This window comes from Cetorhinus maximus, chromosome 23, assembly GCF_964194155.1.
Source record: "Cetorhinus maximus chromosome 23, sCetMax3.hap1.1, whole genome shotgun sequence".
In the NCBI taxonomy this organism is placed as follows: domain Eukaryota; kingdom Metazoa; phylum Chordata; class Chondrichthyes; order Lamniformes; family Cetorhinidae; genus Cetorhinus; species Cetorhinus maximus.
The window spans coordinates 43,166,512-43,183,631 of NC_135901.1; the positions used below are offsets into that span (position 1 = coordinate 43,166,512).

Here is a 17,120-nt window from a genome sequence, read left to right on the forward strand (position 1 = left end):
TTATTTATTTATTCAATTGATTTCATATCGAATTAGAAAAGAACTTTACCCTGATCAAACAGGTCATCATTATTTCTGAGCTGATATCTACAATCTAATTCCATTTGCTCTACAAACTGGAGAGCTGGATTCAGGTTCCAGTCTCTGGAGGAGTGGGTCCGAATCCCTACGCTCCCAAATTTTCAGTTGCTTCCCACTTTCGGGCACGTTAGGAATTCCCTTTGGGTGAGCAAAAGACAACTCCAGTTTAATACGGGAGGGGTGGGTTGTGGTTCTTTATTTTGGCAGGGTGAACGAGGAGAGACAATGTCAATAGAAATTGCTGTGGGAGAAAGGCGTGTGAGTGGAATTGGTTTAGTTGCTCTTCCTGAGAGCCAGCATAGACACGACGGGCCGTACGACTTACTTCATAGTCATCTCTGATTTGATATGAACATGCTTTCCCTCAGGAAGTGCTGTTAGTCGCGGACGAATGTTGAGGGCGATGGTACTGACATCCATCGGGGTTTCCCCAATGTTGGTTTGCTGACTGCGGTTCTCGTTATTCCCGATTTTAACCAGGTGCCAACAGAATTAGTTATCGGATAAATGGAAACAAACAAAAACTCCCGCGCTTCCATCTGCAAGGATTTGCAAAATCTGCATATGGAAATGGAACACAACTGAGCCGGTTTGGTGACATCCTTTCTTTCTGGCTGTTTGTCTCTCGTTAGGCCTCTGTCGCTCTCGGTTTATGTGTGTGTGTGTGTTCCTGTGTGTGTCAATGTGCTTCAGTTCCTCATTTTTACCGATCCACACTTTATTCACCTTAGTTGTGTGGCTTCATATTAAAATCGTAGAGAGAAAAGAAAAACAGGTTTAAAAGGTTCAGGAGGAATTTTCTTCCTGTATTTCTGAGTGGAGACTGTTCAGTTATTAAGTGTCCGTATGTTACAAAGCAGAGGGCGATTGAAATTTTCACTGAGCAACATTTAAACAGACAGACACCGAGCCCATATGTTTGAGTGGTTACGGCAATTAACACATCGAGAGAATGATTTGTAAATACAAATATTCCAAACTGAAATCCCTCGGGCATTAGGAACTGTATTTATTCTCGAAGCTGTTCCACGTGTGACATTTGCAGCTCTGATGTGAAACTTCAACTCTCACTCCACTGATTCGGGCGGAGCTGTTGTGCGTTTCGGTTTTCAATCAATAAGTAAATCAGGCCTGTTTTAACAGTTTGTACCAGATCACTAAACCTTCATTGCCTGGCCGGGAATCGAGTCCGGGCCACGGCGGTGAAAGGGCCGAATCCTCACCTCGAAGTCACGAGGAAAGCTGTCTATAACTCTTGCAACTTGCTTTATCTCCGCCGCATTTGCCGTTTTTCGGGTACTTTCACCAGAGATAAGTTTCTCCTACAGAACTTTATCATAAATGACAACATCGTGCAATGACAGCCACTGTTTTTAAGGGGTGAGCTGCAGTGAAGGGTTGGCACCAATAAAGTGTCGTTCAACTGGTCTGGTTCCAAATCCTGTGCTGGAATTAATGAAAAACTTTGAAATTGCTCAGTGTCTTGACTTCAAAAGCGAGAATGTAAGAAAGCACATTCCCCCAAGCGTGTAATAAAATGTCGGAATGACTGGGAAATGATGCTGGGAAAAATAACATTATAGACAGTTCCAGCAAAGAAAGAGGCCATTCGGCCTGGCGCGCTGCTTTCAAAGAGATTGATTGGTCAGGAGTGATATTTGTGTCAGTGTGAACAGGCAGCAGTAAAATCTCTCACATAACCACGGCAGGCATTCATCACCGAAAGCACATCAAATTCTGCCGTTTTCATGTCGCATCTTTTAATTGTCTGTTCTCCATCTCAGACATTTCCAGGTCTATCATATATCATCAATGCGGAGTTGTCCTGTTCCTCATTCCACTAGGAGACTTACTGTGAATAAGACATGGCAAGTGGCTCCATAGCTCAGTGGTTAGAGCACTGGTCTAGTAAACCAGGGGTTGTGAGTTCAATTCTCACTGGGGCCTGCATGAGCAGTATGAAGTTTGGTGGCAAGGTCACTTTTGAGCAGAGCACTGTAAAAGGGTATCAGAAGGTTATGTGAGTGGCCAACAAAATGGCAGGTAGGATATAATGTAGATAGGTGTGTGAATATGTTCACTTGGTCGTAAAAATTAGAACAGCAGAATGCTTTTGAAATTTGTAAGTGCTGATGTTCAAAGAGACTTGTGCAAGCAACGGAGAAAGCGAGCATGCAGGTACAGCAAGCAATTAGGAAGGCCGATGGCAAGGGGTTTGTAATAAAGCAAGGATAAAGAAGTCTGTTTTGGTGAGACGGCATCTAGAATCCCGTGTGCTGTCTTCATCTCCACATTTATAAAATAATATACTGGCAGTGGAGACGGTACAGAGAACGTTCACTAAATTGGTCTCTGGAATGAGCTGGTTGTCCTACGATGAGAGGCTGAATAAATTGGGCTTTTATTCTCTGGAGTTTAGAAGAATGAAAGGCAAACTCATTGAAATCTATAAAATTCTGAGGGGGCTTGATAGGGTGGACACAGGGATTGTTTCCGCTGGCCAGGGAGTCTAAAACACTGAGGCACTGTCGCGGGGTAAAGGGCCAATAATTTAGGGCTGAAATGAGGAAAAATTACTTCACCCAAAAGGTTGTGAATCTTTGAATTGTCTACCCAGAGGGTTGTGGATGTTCCATCATTGAATACATTTAAGGCTGGGATGGACAGATGTTTGGTCTCTCGGGGAATTAAGGGATATGGGGAACGGATAATGGAGTTGAAGCCCAAGATCAACCATGATTGAATTGAATGATGGAACAAGCTCGATGGGCCGTGTGGTCTACTCCTGCTCTTATTTCTTGTGATCATGTGTATGATAAAGACAATAATTCATGTTATAATAAAAACAGAAAGTGCTGGAAGTTCTCAGCAGGTCTGACAGCAAATGTGAAAGGAGAAACAGAGTGAAGGTTTCAAGTTTAATGTGACTCTTTTCCAAACCATAAATTGGGTGCGAGTTACGACATTTTGCACAACATCGAGACAGTGAATGGATCCCAGGCGGTGAAAGCACAGAATCTGAACCACTAGGGTGTTTCTATAGCATACATTTTGAACGAAGTTAGCTTCCAACTGAAGGTTTAATGGTTTAAGACAACTTAGACTCCCTCTCTTCCTGCATCTACTTATATCACTGACATGGTTCTGCTGTGTGCCCTTTGGCGACAAGGAAATCTTGCCCAAACTTTGCCATTTCTGCTGTTATTCAGTAAGTTCCCACACAAATGGATTTATAAATATTCATTTAAAATAAAGCGAGAAAATGGAGGAAGCATGTGAAGGAATGGCAATATATTTCCAAGTCAGGATGGTGAGTGACTTGGAGGGGTACTTCCAGGTGGTGGTGCTCCCATGTGCCTGCTGCCCTTGTCTTTCTAGATGGTGGTGGTCATGGGTTTGGAAGGTGCTGTCGAAGGATTCCTGCAGTGCATCTTGTAGATGGTGCACACTGCTGTCACTGTGCGTCGGTGGTGGAGGGAGTGAATGTTTGTGGATGGGGTGCCAATCAAGTGGGATGCTTTGGTGTCAAGCTTCTTGTGTTTGTTTTTAGGAGCTGCACAAATCCAGGCAAGGGGAGAGGACTCCATCAGAATCCTGACATGTGCCTTTAGATGGTGGACAGGCTTTGGGGAGTTAGGAGGTGAGTTACTCATCGCACAATTCCCAGCCTCTCTGATCTGCACTTGTGGCCACAGTATTTATATGGCTAGCCCAGTTTAGTTTCTGGTCAATGGTAACCTCCAGGATGCTGACAATGCATTTAGGATACATGATGCAAGTATTCCAGCTGAAGAATTTTAGATAAATGAATTTATTCAGTGGCAAAGAATACCGCATGAATGAATTAAAAGGGTCAAAGCCTCGACTCAAACCCGTTTCATTGTCTTGTGATTAAAGTGATAGAACCCTACCCTCTGCTGGCACCTCACCGCCACTACAGGCGATGCTGTTTGCCAGCCTCAGAGAAGTTCAGTTACTGCATGGCTGCATTTGAAAACATATTGACGAATTGTGAATATGGAGCAATACTGTGTGGGATTGAAGTTTGCAGCAGCGTTCGCTCTTTTAACACCTGACCCTGTACATGAACTCTCTCATCATTCCCCATTGGAGGTATTGGCTGGAGCTGGTTGTTGAAAGTTATTTCAGAGTGCAATGTGCACATTTGGTACTGTTATCAGACTCTAATCTCATTCAGAATGGGAGTAGTTAAACTTTGCTGTATTCTGTAATTCCTCTGCAATACATTGTCAATGTTCAACCCGACACATTGGATCTTGTTAAAGCTTTTTTACCACTTATGTCTCCAAGATAATGTTCTCCATTTCTCACATTCTTGGTCCTAGGGGGGAAATTATACATATCAAACACAAACAATATACGGGAGATAATTTATTTTCACATCTTTACAGCCTGGTCAGAGAATCTAAAACATGGGGAACGGCCTCAGGACAAGGGGCCGAACATTTTGGTCTGATATGCGGAGAAATTACTTCACTCAAAGAGTTGTGAACCTTTGGAATTCTCTACCCCAGAGAGCTCTGGATTCTCCATCCACTTTAGTTCGGGATTGGCAGAGTTACAGTGTCTCGGGGATTTAAGGGATATGGGCAAAGGGCGGGAACATGGAGTTGAAGCACAAGTTCTGAATTACAGAGCAGATCGACGGCCATTCCGCCGACTCCTGCTCCTGTTCTTGTGTTCCTGTAAGAATCAATGTTAACGGCTTCCCTGCTTTCGAGAGTCTGCTCCATAGATCGAACACCCAGTGGAATATTAACCTGAACTTTCCAGGTCCATTAGAGGCAGGCTGGAAGGCGGCAAGGCTGGCACTATGCCGGGGAAGGCGTCAGGAAACATGGAGAGAGGGAATCTGTGTCCGTCCCAGGGCCTCATTTGCTTTTCTCATTGTTGAAAGATAATCAACTCTTCTCAGACAGAAACCAGTTTATTTTTTCTTTTTCTATACCGGTTTTTTTTTCTATATGTGATATTTCCTTCCTTAATTCCTTATCTAAATGTGGCAACTTTTGAATTCCTCTCTGAGGAATGTTATCCATTGCCTTTTTGCCTATTTTACACGCATTTAAATCCGCCCATAGCTTACCCTGATCAGATGTGCACTTATGATCTTCATTAGCCTTTTCCCCCACTGCAGTTTTAAGCATTGATCTTCTGGCTTCATTTATTATCATTTTAAACTAATGCGGAATGAAACAGAACAGTGTGGGATCCTAGCGTTAATATCCTTCCAGTCCGAATACAATCCCTGTAAACTTACAATCTGGAATCTGTCAATCAACTAATTCCGATTCCCTTGCAGTCCTCCATCTGATAGTGGCGATATTTCTTCCAGGGTCCCATCCTTTCCAAAGGAATTGTTTAGAAAGCCTGCAGAAATCCAAATGCATCACATCCACTGTCTATCTTGCCCCATGAATCTCCTTTTGCTCACGTTCAAAGTGATCAGTCAACTAGATAAGCAAGTCCTTTCCTTCATGGACACTTACTGGCTCCTTCTCTCCACATGCCCCATAAAAACTTTCCGTTCTTACGGGTTTACGAGGGGGAACTCATGGTCTGTGATTTCCTGGCTCACTTTTGCGAACATTTTACCGAAGAACAATAAACGATGCATTTTATTTTATCTGCTCGCCAGGCGTCTTTGCAGAATTCAATCATTTTTCACAGATTTATGACAGAACCTGCAGATTTCTCGCTTATTTCCATGAAAATCCTCGGATGCATCTTATCTGGGCCGTGGAGTGATTCACCTGAATTTCCACAGCTCTTCATCAACCATGCTGGTGCTAACGTAATAAATGTAGCAATTTATCCCTGAAAGGCCTATGATCTCATTTGCGGATCAAATGTACATATTAACTGTTCCCTCTTTCATAGAAGATTAAACAAAAATACATATTTACTACAATTATATCCCGGCTAGCATCAGTTGTGTTGCCCTCACTCGATCATATTTTCGCACTCCACCTATGTTATTTTCTTGTAACAACAACACAAATATATTAGCGTTTTCTTCCCTTGCCATACCCTGTTTGAAAGGAGATTTGTTAAAGTTGTCCTGAATCATGACAGTCCGGACAGAGTAGGCAGGGAGAAAGAGTTCCCAATGGTGGAAGATTCGAGAACAAGTGGGCACAGATTTAAGATAATCAGGAAAAGAAGCAACGGCGACATTTAAAAATAAACTTTTTTTCGCGCAGTGAGTGGTTAGGATTTGGAGTGGACAGGCTGAGTGTGTGGTGGAGGCAGATTCAATTGATGCTTTCAAAAATAAATGGCATCATTTTCGGAAAAGGGAAAAAATGCTGGGGGAAAATAATGGAGCTAGGTCAATTGCTCCTTTAGATGGTTAGCACGGGCCAGACAAATGGCCTCTTACTTTTCTGTAAGAATTCTTCGATTCTATGATTGATATCAGAAACAGTAAATTAAATCAGCATTTTCACAGCATCTGCAATAGCAAGGTTTGTCCAGCAGATGGAACCGAAACCGTGATTGCTCAAATTGCGTGAGGCCGACATTTCTCAATGGTTGCTGCGTTGGCCCTGTCTCCACTCATATCAAACTAGACCCCGTGCCTGTTTAAATAACACTAGGTCGTGTCATTGATTAAATTAGAGGAGGTCATGTCCCACTTATTTCTGTATTCGGCCTAATCTCTACTGTTAGCATACTCAACCAAGGCCCTCTTTCTGTTCTGTGAGACACTATCACTGATGACTGCACGGAACCATGCCTCAGCTAATATCACAAAACTTCATGTCCCAATTGTTAATGCCTTGTACAATGTCCCCCTTTGTACTAAACTGGAACATGTGCCTGTGTGCATTACACGAGGCTTTCCCTCAGTTATTACTTGAGTTGACCCTGCCATGTTCATATTAAGCCAGAGGAAGTAACAGTTAATGCTGCACAAGTCCATGCGCTGTTTATATAACACGATGTCCTGTCTCTGTTGTTATTGCTGACAGGCTGGTTAATAAAGCATATGGTATCTGAGGCTTTATAAATTGGGGCACAGAGTTCAAAAGCAAAGAGTTTTTCGAACACTGTTAAAGTCTCAGCATGAGCATTTGCGTCCAGTTCTGGGCACCACACTTTAGGAAAAGTGTGAACGTATCAGTGAGAGAGTAGGAAAGATTCACGAGAATGGTTCCAGGGATGAGGACCTCCTGTTAAACTGGTAGATTAGAGGAATTGGGAGTGCTTTCCATAGAGAAGAAAAGGTTGAGGTAGAATTTATAGATGTATTCAAAATCTAGATGTGTCTGGACAGAGTAGAAAGTAGAAAACGGTCCAATTGGTGGAAGGATGGAGAACCAAGGGGCACAGATTTAAGGTAATTGGGAAAATAAGCATCAGCGACACAAGGAAACTCTTTTTCTCGTGTAGAGAGTGGATAGGACCTTGAATGGACTGCGTGAAGATGTGGTGGAGGTCGTGACAAACGAGGCATTCAAAATGGAATTGGATAATTATATGAAAAGGAGGGAAACATCTGGCCTACGGGGAGCAGACAGAGGGTGGCAGGAGATGAACTATTCCTTCACAGTACAAGAACAGTAAGAACGAACGGAAAGGCCTTTAAGTAGTGATAAAACTACGAATATTATAGGGTTTTATGTTGATATGAAATAATATTTATGTTATCTTTACAGCTCAGTTTGAGTTTCTGCTACTGAGGCTATGTAGATTTTAGGCTGGGAGCAGGAACTGGTGTTATTGCCTTAATTACTTTAAGGTACCGAGAAGCCTAGGTTCAATGAATTATATTTGTTTTATTTGAATTGTGCAGTTGAGGGATTCTTTGTCAGTTTCAAACGGATAAACAAAAAAGGTGAATTCAGCAGCTTTAACTTAACACGACACCTCATCTTAAAACTAAATGATCTATGACTTGGTTCAATTGATGAACCATATCCGTAGAGCAGAAGATCTGTATTGGAGGGCAGCCTTTGTCCTGACATAACTGTAGGAAGTGTTATTAACATTTACTAATAATGTATCGTATCACTGGTATGGTGCTAAAACAAGTGTTGACGTGGCTATATACGATAAGTTGTATTATTGATAAGAATATATAACATTGTTTGCAATAGTTCTGTATTTACAGGGGTGTGTTACTTGCTCACAATTGAATATACATCCGGGGGCCCAGGGAATAAGAGATGCAGATTTGTCTTCAGTGTTCATGGCTTTAGATACAGAGATGAAGTGACACCAAATGAGCCTCACCCCAAGCCAATGAAAGAGGTTAATTTTGATTCTTCCACAAATAAAGAAGTACTATTTGATAGCCATTGCAGACATGGCTGCAGGAGGACATCAAAGAGCATTTTGGAAGGACATGAACAGAAGAAATGGTGGAAGGATGGCTCTGCTAGTTAATGATCATTTAGCAGAATAGAGAGGGATGACCAAAACTCTTGAAAGCAGGATGGTTTGGTGGAAACGGTTTGGATAGAGATGTAAAATGGGAAAGTAGAGAAATCGCTGGTAGGAGTCGTGTGCAGGCCTTCTAATCGTAACCACATGGTAGCATAGAGGAAGAAATAATGGGAACTTGTCGGAAAGGCACGATCATAATCATGGGAGATTTTAAACTACGTATAGACGGGGAAAGTCAGATGGGCAAAGGTAGCCCAGATGAGGAGCTGATAGAATGCTTCCGGGATTGTTAGCTTTCGAGAGAGCAGGCTATATCAAACCTGGTATTGTGCAACGTGATTGGATTCATTAATGGCCTCATGGTGAAGGCGCCCCTCGGTGGCAGTGACCATCGCATGATTGAATTTTACATTCTGTTTGAGGGAGAGAGGAGAGAGTCCGAGACTGTGTTTTTAAGGCTAAATGAGGGCAATTATGAGGGCATGAAAGCAGAACTGACTAAAGTGAATTGGCAAATTAAGTTAATGGATAGGTCAATAGAGAAGTAATGGTAAACATTTTAGGGCATATATCAAGATACACAGGATAGATACATTCCAGCGAGTAAAAAAAATGTCCAGGGGACAACACACCATCCTTGGTTAACTAGAAAGGTGAATGATAGTACCAAACTTAAAGAAAACAAATATATGATTGTGCATTGATAGGTGGAATGCCAGTAGATTGGGCAGAAGAGAAGGAACAGCTTCAGATGACTAAATGTTAAATAAGGAGCGGAATAAAATAAAATACAAAAGAAAGTTAGCCACAAATATAAAAACAGATGGTAAGAGCTTCTATGAATATTTTTTCTGTAAAGAAACGAGTTACCAAAGTGATCGTTCGCACCAGAGAAAGTGAGTCTGAAGAATTGTTAATGGAAACCACGGAAATGGCAGATGAATAGAACAGGTACTTTGCATCAGTAGTTACTATAGAGGATACAATTAACATTCCAGAGGCAGCTGCAAATCAGGAAATGGAAGGTAGGGAGGAAGTCAGGAAAATTACAATCACCAGTGAAGTGGTACTGAGTAAATAGTTGGAGCTGCGGGCTGACAACTGCCCGGGTCCTGATGGACTTCACCCTGGGGTCTGAAAAGAGGTGGCTAGTGAGATAGTTGATGCATTGCTTTAATGTTTTTCCAAGCTCACTAGATTCAGCGGAGGTCCCTTTAGTTTGGGATAGAAATGGGAAGGAGACAGGAAGTGGGAAACTGCAGGCCAGTTAGGTTGACATCTGTTATGGGGAAAATATTAGAAGCTACTATGAAAAAAAGCTGTAGCAGATAACTTTGATAAGTTCAAGGTAATCAGGGAGAGCCAGCATGATTTTGATGAAGTAACATGGCCTGTGGATAAATGGGAACCGATAGATATACTGTAGTAAGGTTAGCAGAAGGCATTGGATAAAGTGCCACATCAAAGATTATTATGGAAGACAAAAGCCCATCGTATATTGGGTAACATATTAGTATGGATAGAAGATTGGCTGGCTAACAGGAATAAATTGAATTTTCAGGTTGGCAAGGTGTAACGAGTAGTGTGCCAAAGGACTCAGTGCTAGGACCTCAACTGTTTACAATTTGTATAAATGAGTTGCATGAAGGGATGGAAGGGATGGTTGCCAAATTTGCTGATGACGCAAAGATAGGTAGGAAAGTAAGTTGTGAAGAGGACATAAGGAGGCTACAAAAAGACATGGATTGGTAAAGCGAGTGGGCAAAGATCTGGCTAACGGAGTATAATATTAGAAATTTGAAATTGTCCATTTTGGCAGGAAGAATAAAAGAGAAGCATATTATCTAAATGGTGAGAGATTGCAGAGCTCTGAGATTCAGTAATCTGGATGTCTTAGTGTGTGAATCACAAAAGGCTAGTATGCAGGTACAGCAAGTAATTAGTAAATAGAAAGTTATCATTTATTGAAAGGGGAATTGAATTAAAAAGTAGGGATGCTATGCTTCGGTTACATAAAGCACTAGTGAGACCACATCTGGAGTACTGTGTGCAGTTTTGGTCACCTTATTTATGGAAGGATGTAAATGCGTTAGAATCAGTTCAGAGAAAGTTTACCAGACTCACACCTGGAGTGGGCAGTTTGTTTTATGAGGAAAGATTAGACAGGCTAGGCTGGAGTTTAGAAGAGTAACAGGCGACTTGGTTGAAACATGTGAGATTCTGGGGGTCCTTGACAGCGAGGGTGTACAGAGGATGTTTTGTCTTATGGGAGAATCTGGAACCAGGGATCACTGTTTAAACATAAGGCGCTGCTCCTTTAAAACGTAGATGAGGCGATTTCTCTCTCTCTCTCTCTCTGGGTCGTGAGTCTTTGGAGCTCCCTTCCTGATAATATTGCTTCATAAATTTTACTTGATCCTTAAATACCACTTATTGGGAACTTTTTAGGTCAGGCACAATTAAATACTCCATTAATATAAATCAAGAATTCGGAACGTAGATATATTAACTAAAATGGTTTTATATCTCAAAATCTCCTAAGCTTTACAGGCCTCCTTCTGTGCTGCAAGCATTCCATGATTCAATGATTTATATAACAAGCATTAACTGAAATTAGCATTTACACGGCATTGACTATAGCAGCGTTTGTCCAGCAGATGGCAGTGAAGCCGAGGTTCCTTTACATTAAACAGTCATTGTGTCAATTGTTACCGGAATGGGCTTTATCTCTGTTCAAATTAAACTAGACTCCGTCTCTGATCATATCACAGGGTCATATTTCTGATCATTTTACCGCAGGTCATGTTTATTTGTTTTCTTACTCAGCCCAATCTCTGTTGATATACCGGGTCCGGGCCCTCTTTATATTGTATCAAACCTTCTCTCAGTTATGACTGCACTGAATCATCTCTCGGCTAACATGACATTAGGTCGTGTCTCAATTGTTACTGAACTTGGCCCTGTCTCTTTTAATACTAAAACAGAACATGCTCATGTTTGCATCACACGAGGCTGTGTCTCACTTTTTACTCTGCCACGTTCATACTAAACTAGACAATTTCACAGTTAATGCTGCGCATATCAATTTTTCTGTTTATATCACACAATGTCCTTTCTCTGTTACTATTGTACTATGCCAAGTCTCTCTCATTGCTGCACTTGTCCATGTTTCTATTGCTATTAATCTAGGTACTTGGTTAGGACTGATTGCACTAGGTCTTATTTTAATTTATATTGCACAAGGTCCTTTATCAAGTTAAACTGCACTAGACCCTGTGTCAGTTTCCTTGCACTAGATCCTGTCTCCTTTATTACTCCCTCAGTCCATGTCTCTGTTCAAATTACACACGCTACTGCCTCATCTGTTGCTGCACCCCGCACTTCCTCGCTTTATAACCCACGAGATCACATTTCTGTTTACGTCACACTAGATCATCTCTCTGTTCATATCAAACTAGGTCATGTCTCTGCTGACATTCCGCTGGACGTTTCCTTGCATGTGTTTATATTGAAATAGACCCTGTCTTTTTGTATTCAGTGCAGACCATGCCTGTGATTACATTACACAAGGCCACGTCTATTACTAATACGCTGGACCTTGTCTCAGTAATTATTGAACTTGACCCAGTTTCCTTTTATATTATTGAAGATGTTGTAGCAATAATTTGTGCACTCCACCCTGTCTCAGTATTACTGCACCTGACCCTGTCTCGGTTTATATCCAAATGGATCCTATCATAATATTACACCAGAATCAGTGGAGTGAGAGCTGGAGATCTGCCTCAGAGCTGGAAATGTCACCCGTGCAACAGGTCGAGAATAAATATAGAGGTGAAGATAGGGAATGAGAGAAGGGCTGTGATAGGTGGCAAAGCCCTAACCAGAGAAATGTTTGTGCAAGGCAAAATATAGCGGAAATAAGGGAGGCTTTACTGTTTACACCAACACAAATACCTCCCAGATCTGGTTCCATATCTCGTGTTAAATGAGAAGAAAACTTCTCGCTGAAGCTTCCACTTTTTAGCTGCACCTCCTTCCAAACATTGCAAACTCCCCCTGCATCTTCCATCTTGATATTTTTCTCTGTGACATTTTGATTTGAAACTGCACAACCAATGTGAATAAAGTTTGTGATGGGAAAAAGATGTTCATGCTCTTGGAGAACTGAACCACAATGACACACACACAGGAACAAACACAGACATATACACCGAGAGTGAAAAAGGGCAAGGGATTGTCTCTAAGGAGAGACAAACACCCAGAAATCAAGCCTGACACCAACCTGTTTCCGTTTTTGTTCCATTTCTCGCTGCAACTTTTGTGAATGTTTGCAGACGAATAGACATTCGAGAACGCTGGAGGTTTTAGATGGTTTTTATGCAACTTATTCGGACAATTAATTGTGCAGATACACTGTAAAATTCAGGAATGATAAGAAGCGTAATTGGCAGGATTCCAGCCTACGTGTGGAGATCCCAATGCATTCAAAACATGCCGCCTTAAACACTCAGTCACGAATCCAAGCCCCAGATTTGGATTAATGATGTTTGTATAAAATCATAGACGGCTACATCAGACGGTCATTCAGCATGTCGACTCTCTGGAAGGGCACGTCAACTCCTGCAGTTCCGCACCCCGCCTTTTCCCTACAGAAATTCATATTTATATTGCCTCTCCTCGTTCTTCCCATGAAAATAAAACACAGAACACTCCGCTGGTGTCTGTTGATTTGAATGGGGCTGCTGCAGATCCAGAAAGGTACATTACCTGAACGCTTGGCAGTGGTGGGATTCGAACCCACGCCTCCGAAGAGACTGCAGCTTTAATCCATCGCCTTAGACCGCTGGGCCACACTACCACGTTACGTATCGATGCTCCTAATTCCCTTCACTGGGATTATCATCGAAATAGAACAGAAGCAAAGGAGCAGAAATAGGTCATTGGGAAACTCGAACCAAGTCCGCCAGTTAATCAGATCAACCTGCACTTTGTAACATACAGAAATCATCTCCACTATTAACTTCATTATTTCAGTTTTTCACTATTTCAATGTTTCAAATGATGTGTTTTTTTCCCTGTGGTGACTGTGCGTGTTTGCTCAATGAAATGTTGGTAAAAGGTATCGACTGAGGAAAATGAGGAGATGATTGGTCAGAATAGACATTTGTTTTGTGAAAATTCGATCTGAAGTCAACTATTTTTAAAATTTGAATAATTGTAAAAGAATTCAGAGTCCAACCCTTCATCTCAATGAGTCAGGGAATCTTTGTTAATTTTCACACACTGAGCAAGGACACGGCAGCAGCTCCTGCGCCTCTTTCAATATTGTTTCTCTTAACTCAGAGTTTTCAAAAGGGAATTGGACAATGACTTGAAAGGGAAAAAAATTCAGGGTTATGGAAAGAGACAAATAAATTGAGATTAACTCGAAAGCTCTTTGTGGAAAACTGACATCGATACTATGGGCCTCTTGTACAGTTGTGCCTTTTGATGATGACATTATTGGATCAGTCTGTCTCCAGCATCCCCAAAGAGAGCAGCTGAATTCCATGTCTTCAAAATAAAGACTCAATGTGTTGCCGCATGATGACACCGCTTAACATTTTACTGAGACCCATTGAGCTTTTCTCCTGTCCCCTGTTTCTGCAGGGCAGTGGTTATCATGTTTATCTAATATGTGAAGAATTGCCTCGTTCGAAACTGGCCAGAACCATCATCAAAACTTGCAGATTGAAGTTTGTTAAAACAGCAGGATGTGGTCATGTGTCCTGGTCACTGTTTATCTTTCGATCAAGATTATAAGATCTGCGCATTGTCAAGTCCCTGGCTTTGGGTGTTTGTTGAGCAGCGATTGGCTGCCGTACTCCCTGCATGAAAACAATGACTCTCCTTCAGAAAGTACTTCAATAAAACCAAAATACTGGAAATCTGAAATAAAAACATAAAACGCAGGTAGAACTCAGCAGGTCTGAGAGTGTCTGTGGAAAGCAAAACCTGCTGAGTTTCTCCAGTATTTTCTGTTTTTATTTCAAAAAGTGCTTAATTGGCTTGAAAGTGGTTTCAGACATCCGTTGGTCAGGAAAAGCGCTGTATAAATGCAAGTCTGTCTTTCCTTAACTATCCTTAAATCCCAATCCTCTGGTTACTGACCCCCGTCAGTGGAAAGAGTATCTCCCTCTCTGCAACATCCAGCCGCCCGTCCCCACTGCCCCCACCCACATTATTTCGAACAGCTCCATGAAATCTCCACTTAAACTTCTTTGCTCTGAAGAGAACAATCCCGGTCTCTATAATCTCTCCACAAAACTGAATTTCCTCATTCCTGGACACGATGCAAGGCAATTGAGATGAGATTTTGGAAAATATTGTCAGTTGGCAGGTGGGAAAATGGAGAAGGAACCAAAACAGAAAACCCAGTCTCCAGCTTTGTGAATCTTTAGAAACTCTTTGGGAACCGGAATTAGAGGAGAATGAAGGGTGAACTGTCTGACTGACCAGAGACAGTCAAGGCACCTTTCCCTTCTTTAAGACGCTGGAATATTGACTCTGATGTTATCAGTGAAATGAACTGATCTGAGACATTGACAGCGTTCTCGTTACTGCACATCAGGAATTCAAACTTAATTTCGGCTTCGGGACAATGAGAATATTTGGTAACAGTTAAGACATGCAAAGGATCGAAGGGAGACGGCACCAGTTGTAGGGGAGCTGGTTCCCGGTGACATGGATGTATCTGCAGTGGGTTGGATCAGACTGTTTCCATGTATCCACAATGAATGCCCCACTCTTTATTTTGGAAGAGTAAAAATGATAGAGACAATTGTCATTCCAGTAGCAGCAATCTGAAGATTTAACTCACTGATACCCTGGGTAAAGTCTTCATCAGTCTCGGTGGCGCAATTGGTCAGCGCGTTCGGATGTTAACCGAAAGGTTGGTGGTTCGAGACCACTCAGAGGCGAAGCTTTAACTGTTTTCTCACCATCGGCATTATCACACAGTTCCGGGCTGTCATTGGCTACTTGCGCTGAAACGGCGGTGTCAGCTGTGGCTCAGTGCATAGCACCCTCGCCTTTGAATCAGAGGGTTGTGGGTTCATGTCCCACTCCCGGAAACCAAGAACTGTGATTGTACTCGAAAGAGTTGCAATCTGTGACTGTTGATAACTCGAAAGAGTTTCCCATGCCAACAGGTTGACTGTCAAACAGTTGCATGAATTGCACTTTAAATCCCCTACTTGCGCTGAAACGAAAGACCCCCAAAATGTTGCCAGTTCCACTGTTATTAAGTGAGCTCCCAGGTAAGTGCCTTTTTTCGAATATTAATTTCAAATATAATGAGAAAACAATTAGACATACCATGTACCGATATCTAGCACATTGGAATTTTATGAAATTTATTACATTGGATTGAAACAAACCCATCAATGATTCTCTCTTCCTCAGCTCCACAATGAGTAAGACAGGGAAAAGCAGAAAAGCAGCAATATTCCGGCCCTGCACTCTCCAATCACCCGCTGCCAGCAGAAAGCGGCGACTGCAGCTTCCATCAGCGGGTTACTGCCCATCCCTGGAACGCAAGATACTCCAACCCGGGCCAAACTTCCCAAAACGCCGAGCACAGGCTCAGGAAAACAGAGGTAGATTATATCCCGGTCACTAAACCTCCGAGCAGCATTTACAGAATACCCGAGTTAGTGAGTCACAAATAAAAGTCACACAAACTTTCTAAATGTTTTCATTGTAAAATTCCTTCATTTTATTGATAAGTTAACTGTTGTGAATCTGAAAATGTGCACCATGGGATTTGTGTTACTGAGTGACGTTTTTCCATTGTTTGTCCGTCAGGTTTGTAATCCAAATTGTGTTGGATATTGAAGCGATCCTGATTTCAAAATGAGGTCACAAAGCAGCTAAACATTAAATCCAGAAACAAATCCTGAGGAAAATGGATCACAATGTTTGGAAGGAGGTGCAGCTGAGAAGCGGAAACTGTGAATGATGTAATTGATGAATGAATGAAAAGCATTGGCTTCTTGGTCAATCACCATTGCCGAGTGGTTAAATGGATGGTTCTAATTTCCTTTGGAGTCTCCGCAGGTAAATTCAAACCTTACCGAATGTTCTTCTTATTATTGCTGATTTCAACCAGGTGTCCACAGAACTCCCGGATCAATGGAAGAAAAAATATCTAAAAATTCTCCTGATTTTTGGACTCTAAGGGAATGAAGGGCGATCGGGATTGGGTGAGAAATTGGTGTTGAGGTTGGGGATCCGCCATGATCTTGTTAAGTGACGGAGGAGGCTTATGGGGCCTTATGAAGTATTCCTGATTCTTTGCTCCTGTTCTATTTGAGTAGCAATACCAGCCAAGGTGATGGGCACTAATAGCTTGAGTTCGGTAGATTCGCTCTAGGTGGTTGAAGGTGTCACTCTTCATTGAGTGGTGAAAACGATGTTTTTAAAATCCACTGGGGTTTCCCGAGGAAAGTTCAAATCTTACCAACAGTGCTTCTTATTATTGTTGATTTCAACCAGGTGTCCACAGAACTCTCGGATCAATGGAAGAAAAAGCATCCAAAAATTCTCCTGATTTTTGGACTCTAAGGGAATGAAGGGCGATCGGGATT

General features: G+C 42.0%; 2 non-coding genes across 2 annotated transcripts; one reads left to right on the plus strand and one right to left on the minus strand.

The window, feature by feature from the left end:
- The first annotated feature begins 1,955 nt into the window (after positions 1 to 1,955).
- On the plus strand, positions 1,956 to 2,028 carry trnat-agu (transfer RNA threonine (anticodon AGU)). Its single transcript has one exon. It is a non-coding gene; the product is annotated as a tRNA-Thr (tRNA).
- An 11,241-nt stretch (positions 2,029 to 13,269) lies between these two features.
- trnaf-aaa (transfer RNA phenylalanine (anticodon AAA)) lies at positions 13,270 to 13,351 on the minus strand. The gene has a single exon. It is a non-coding gene; the product is annotated as a tRNA-Phe (tRNA).
- Between the last annotated feature and the right edge of the window lie 3,769 nt (positions 13,352 to 17,120).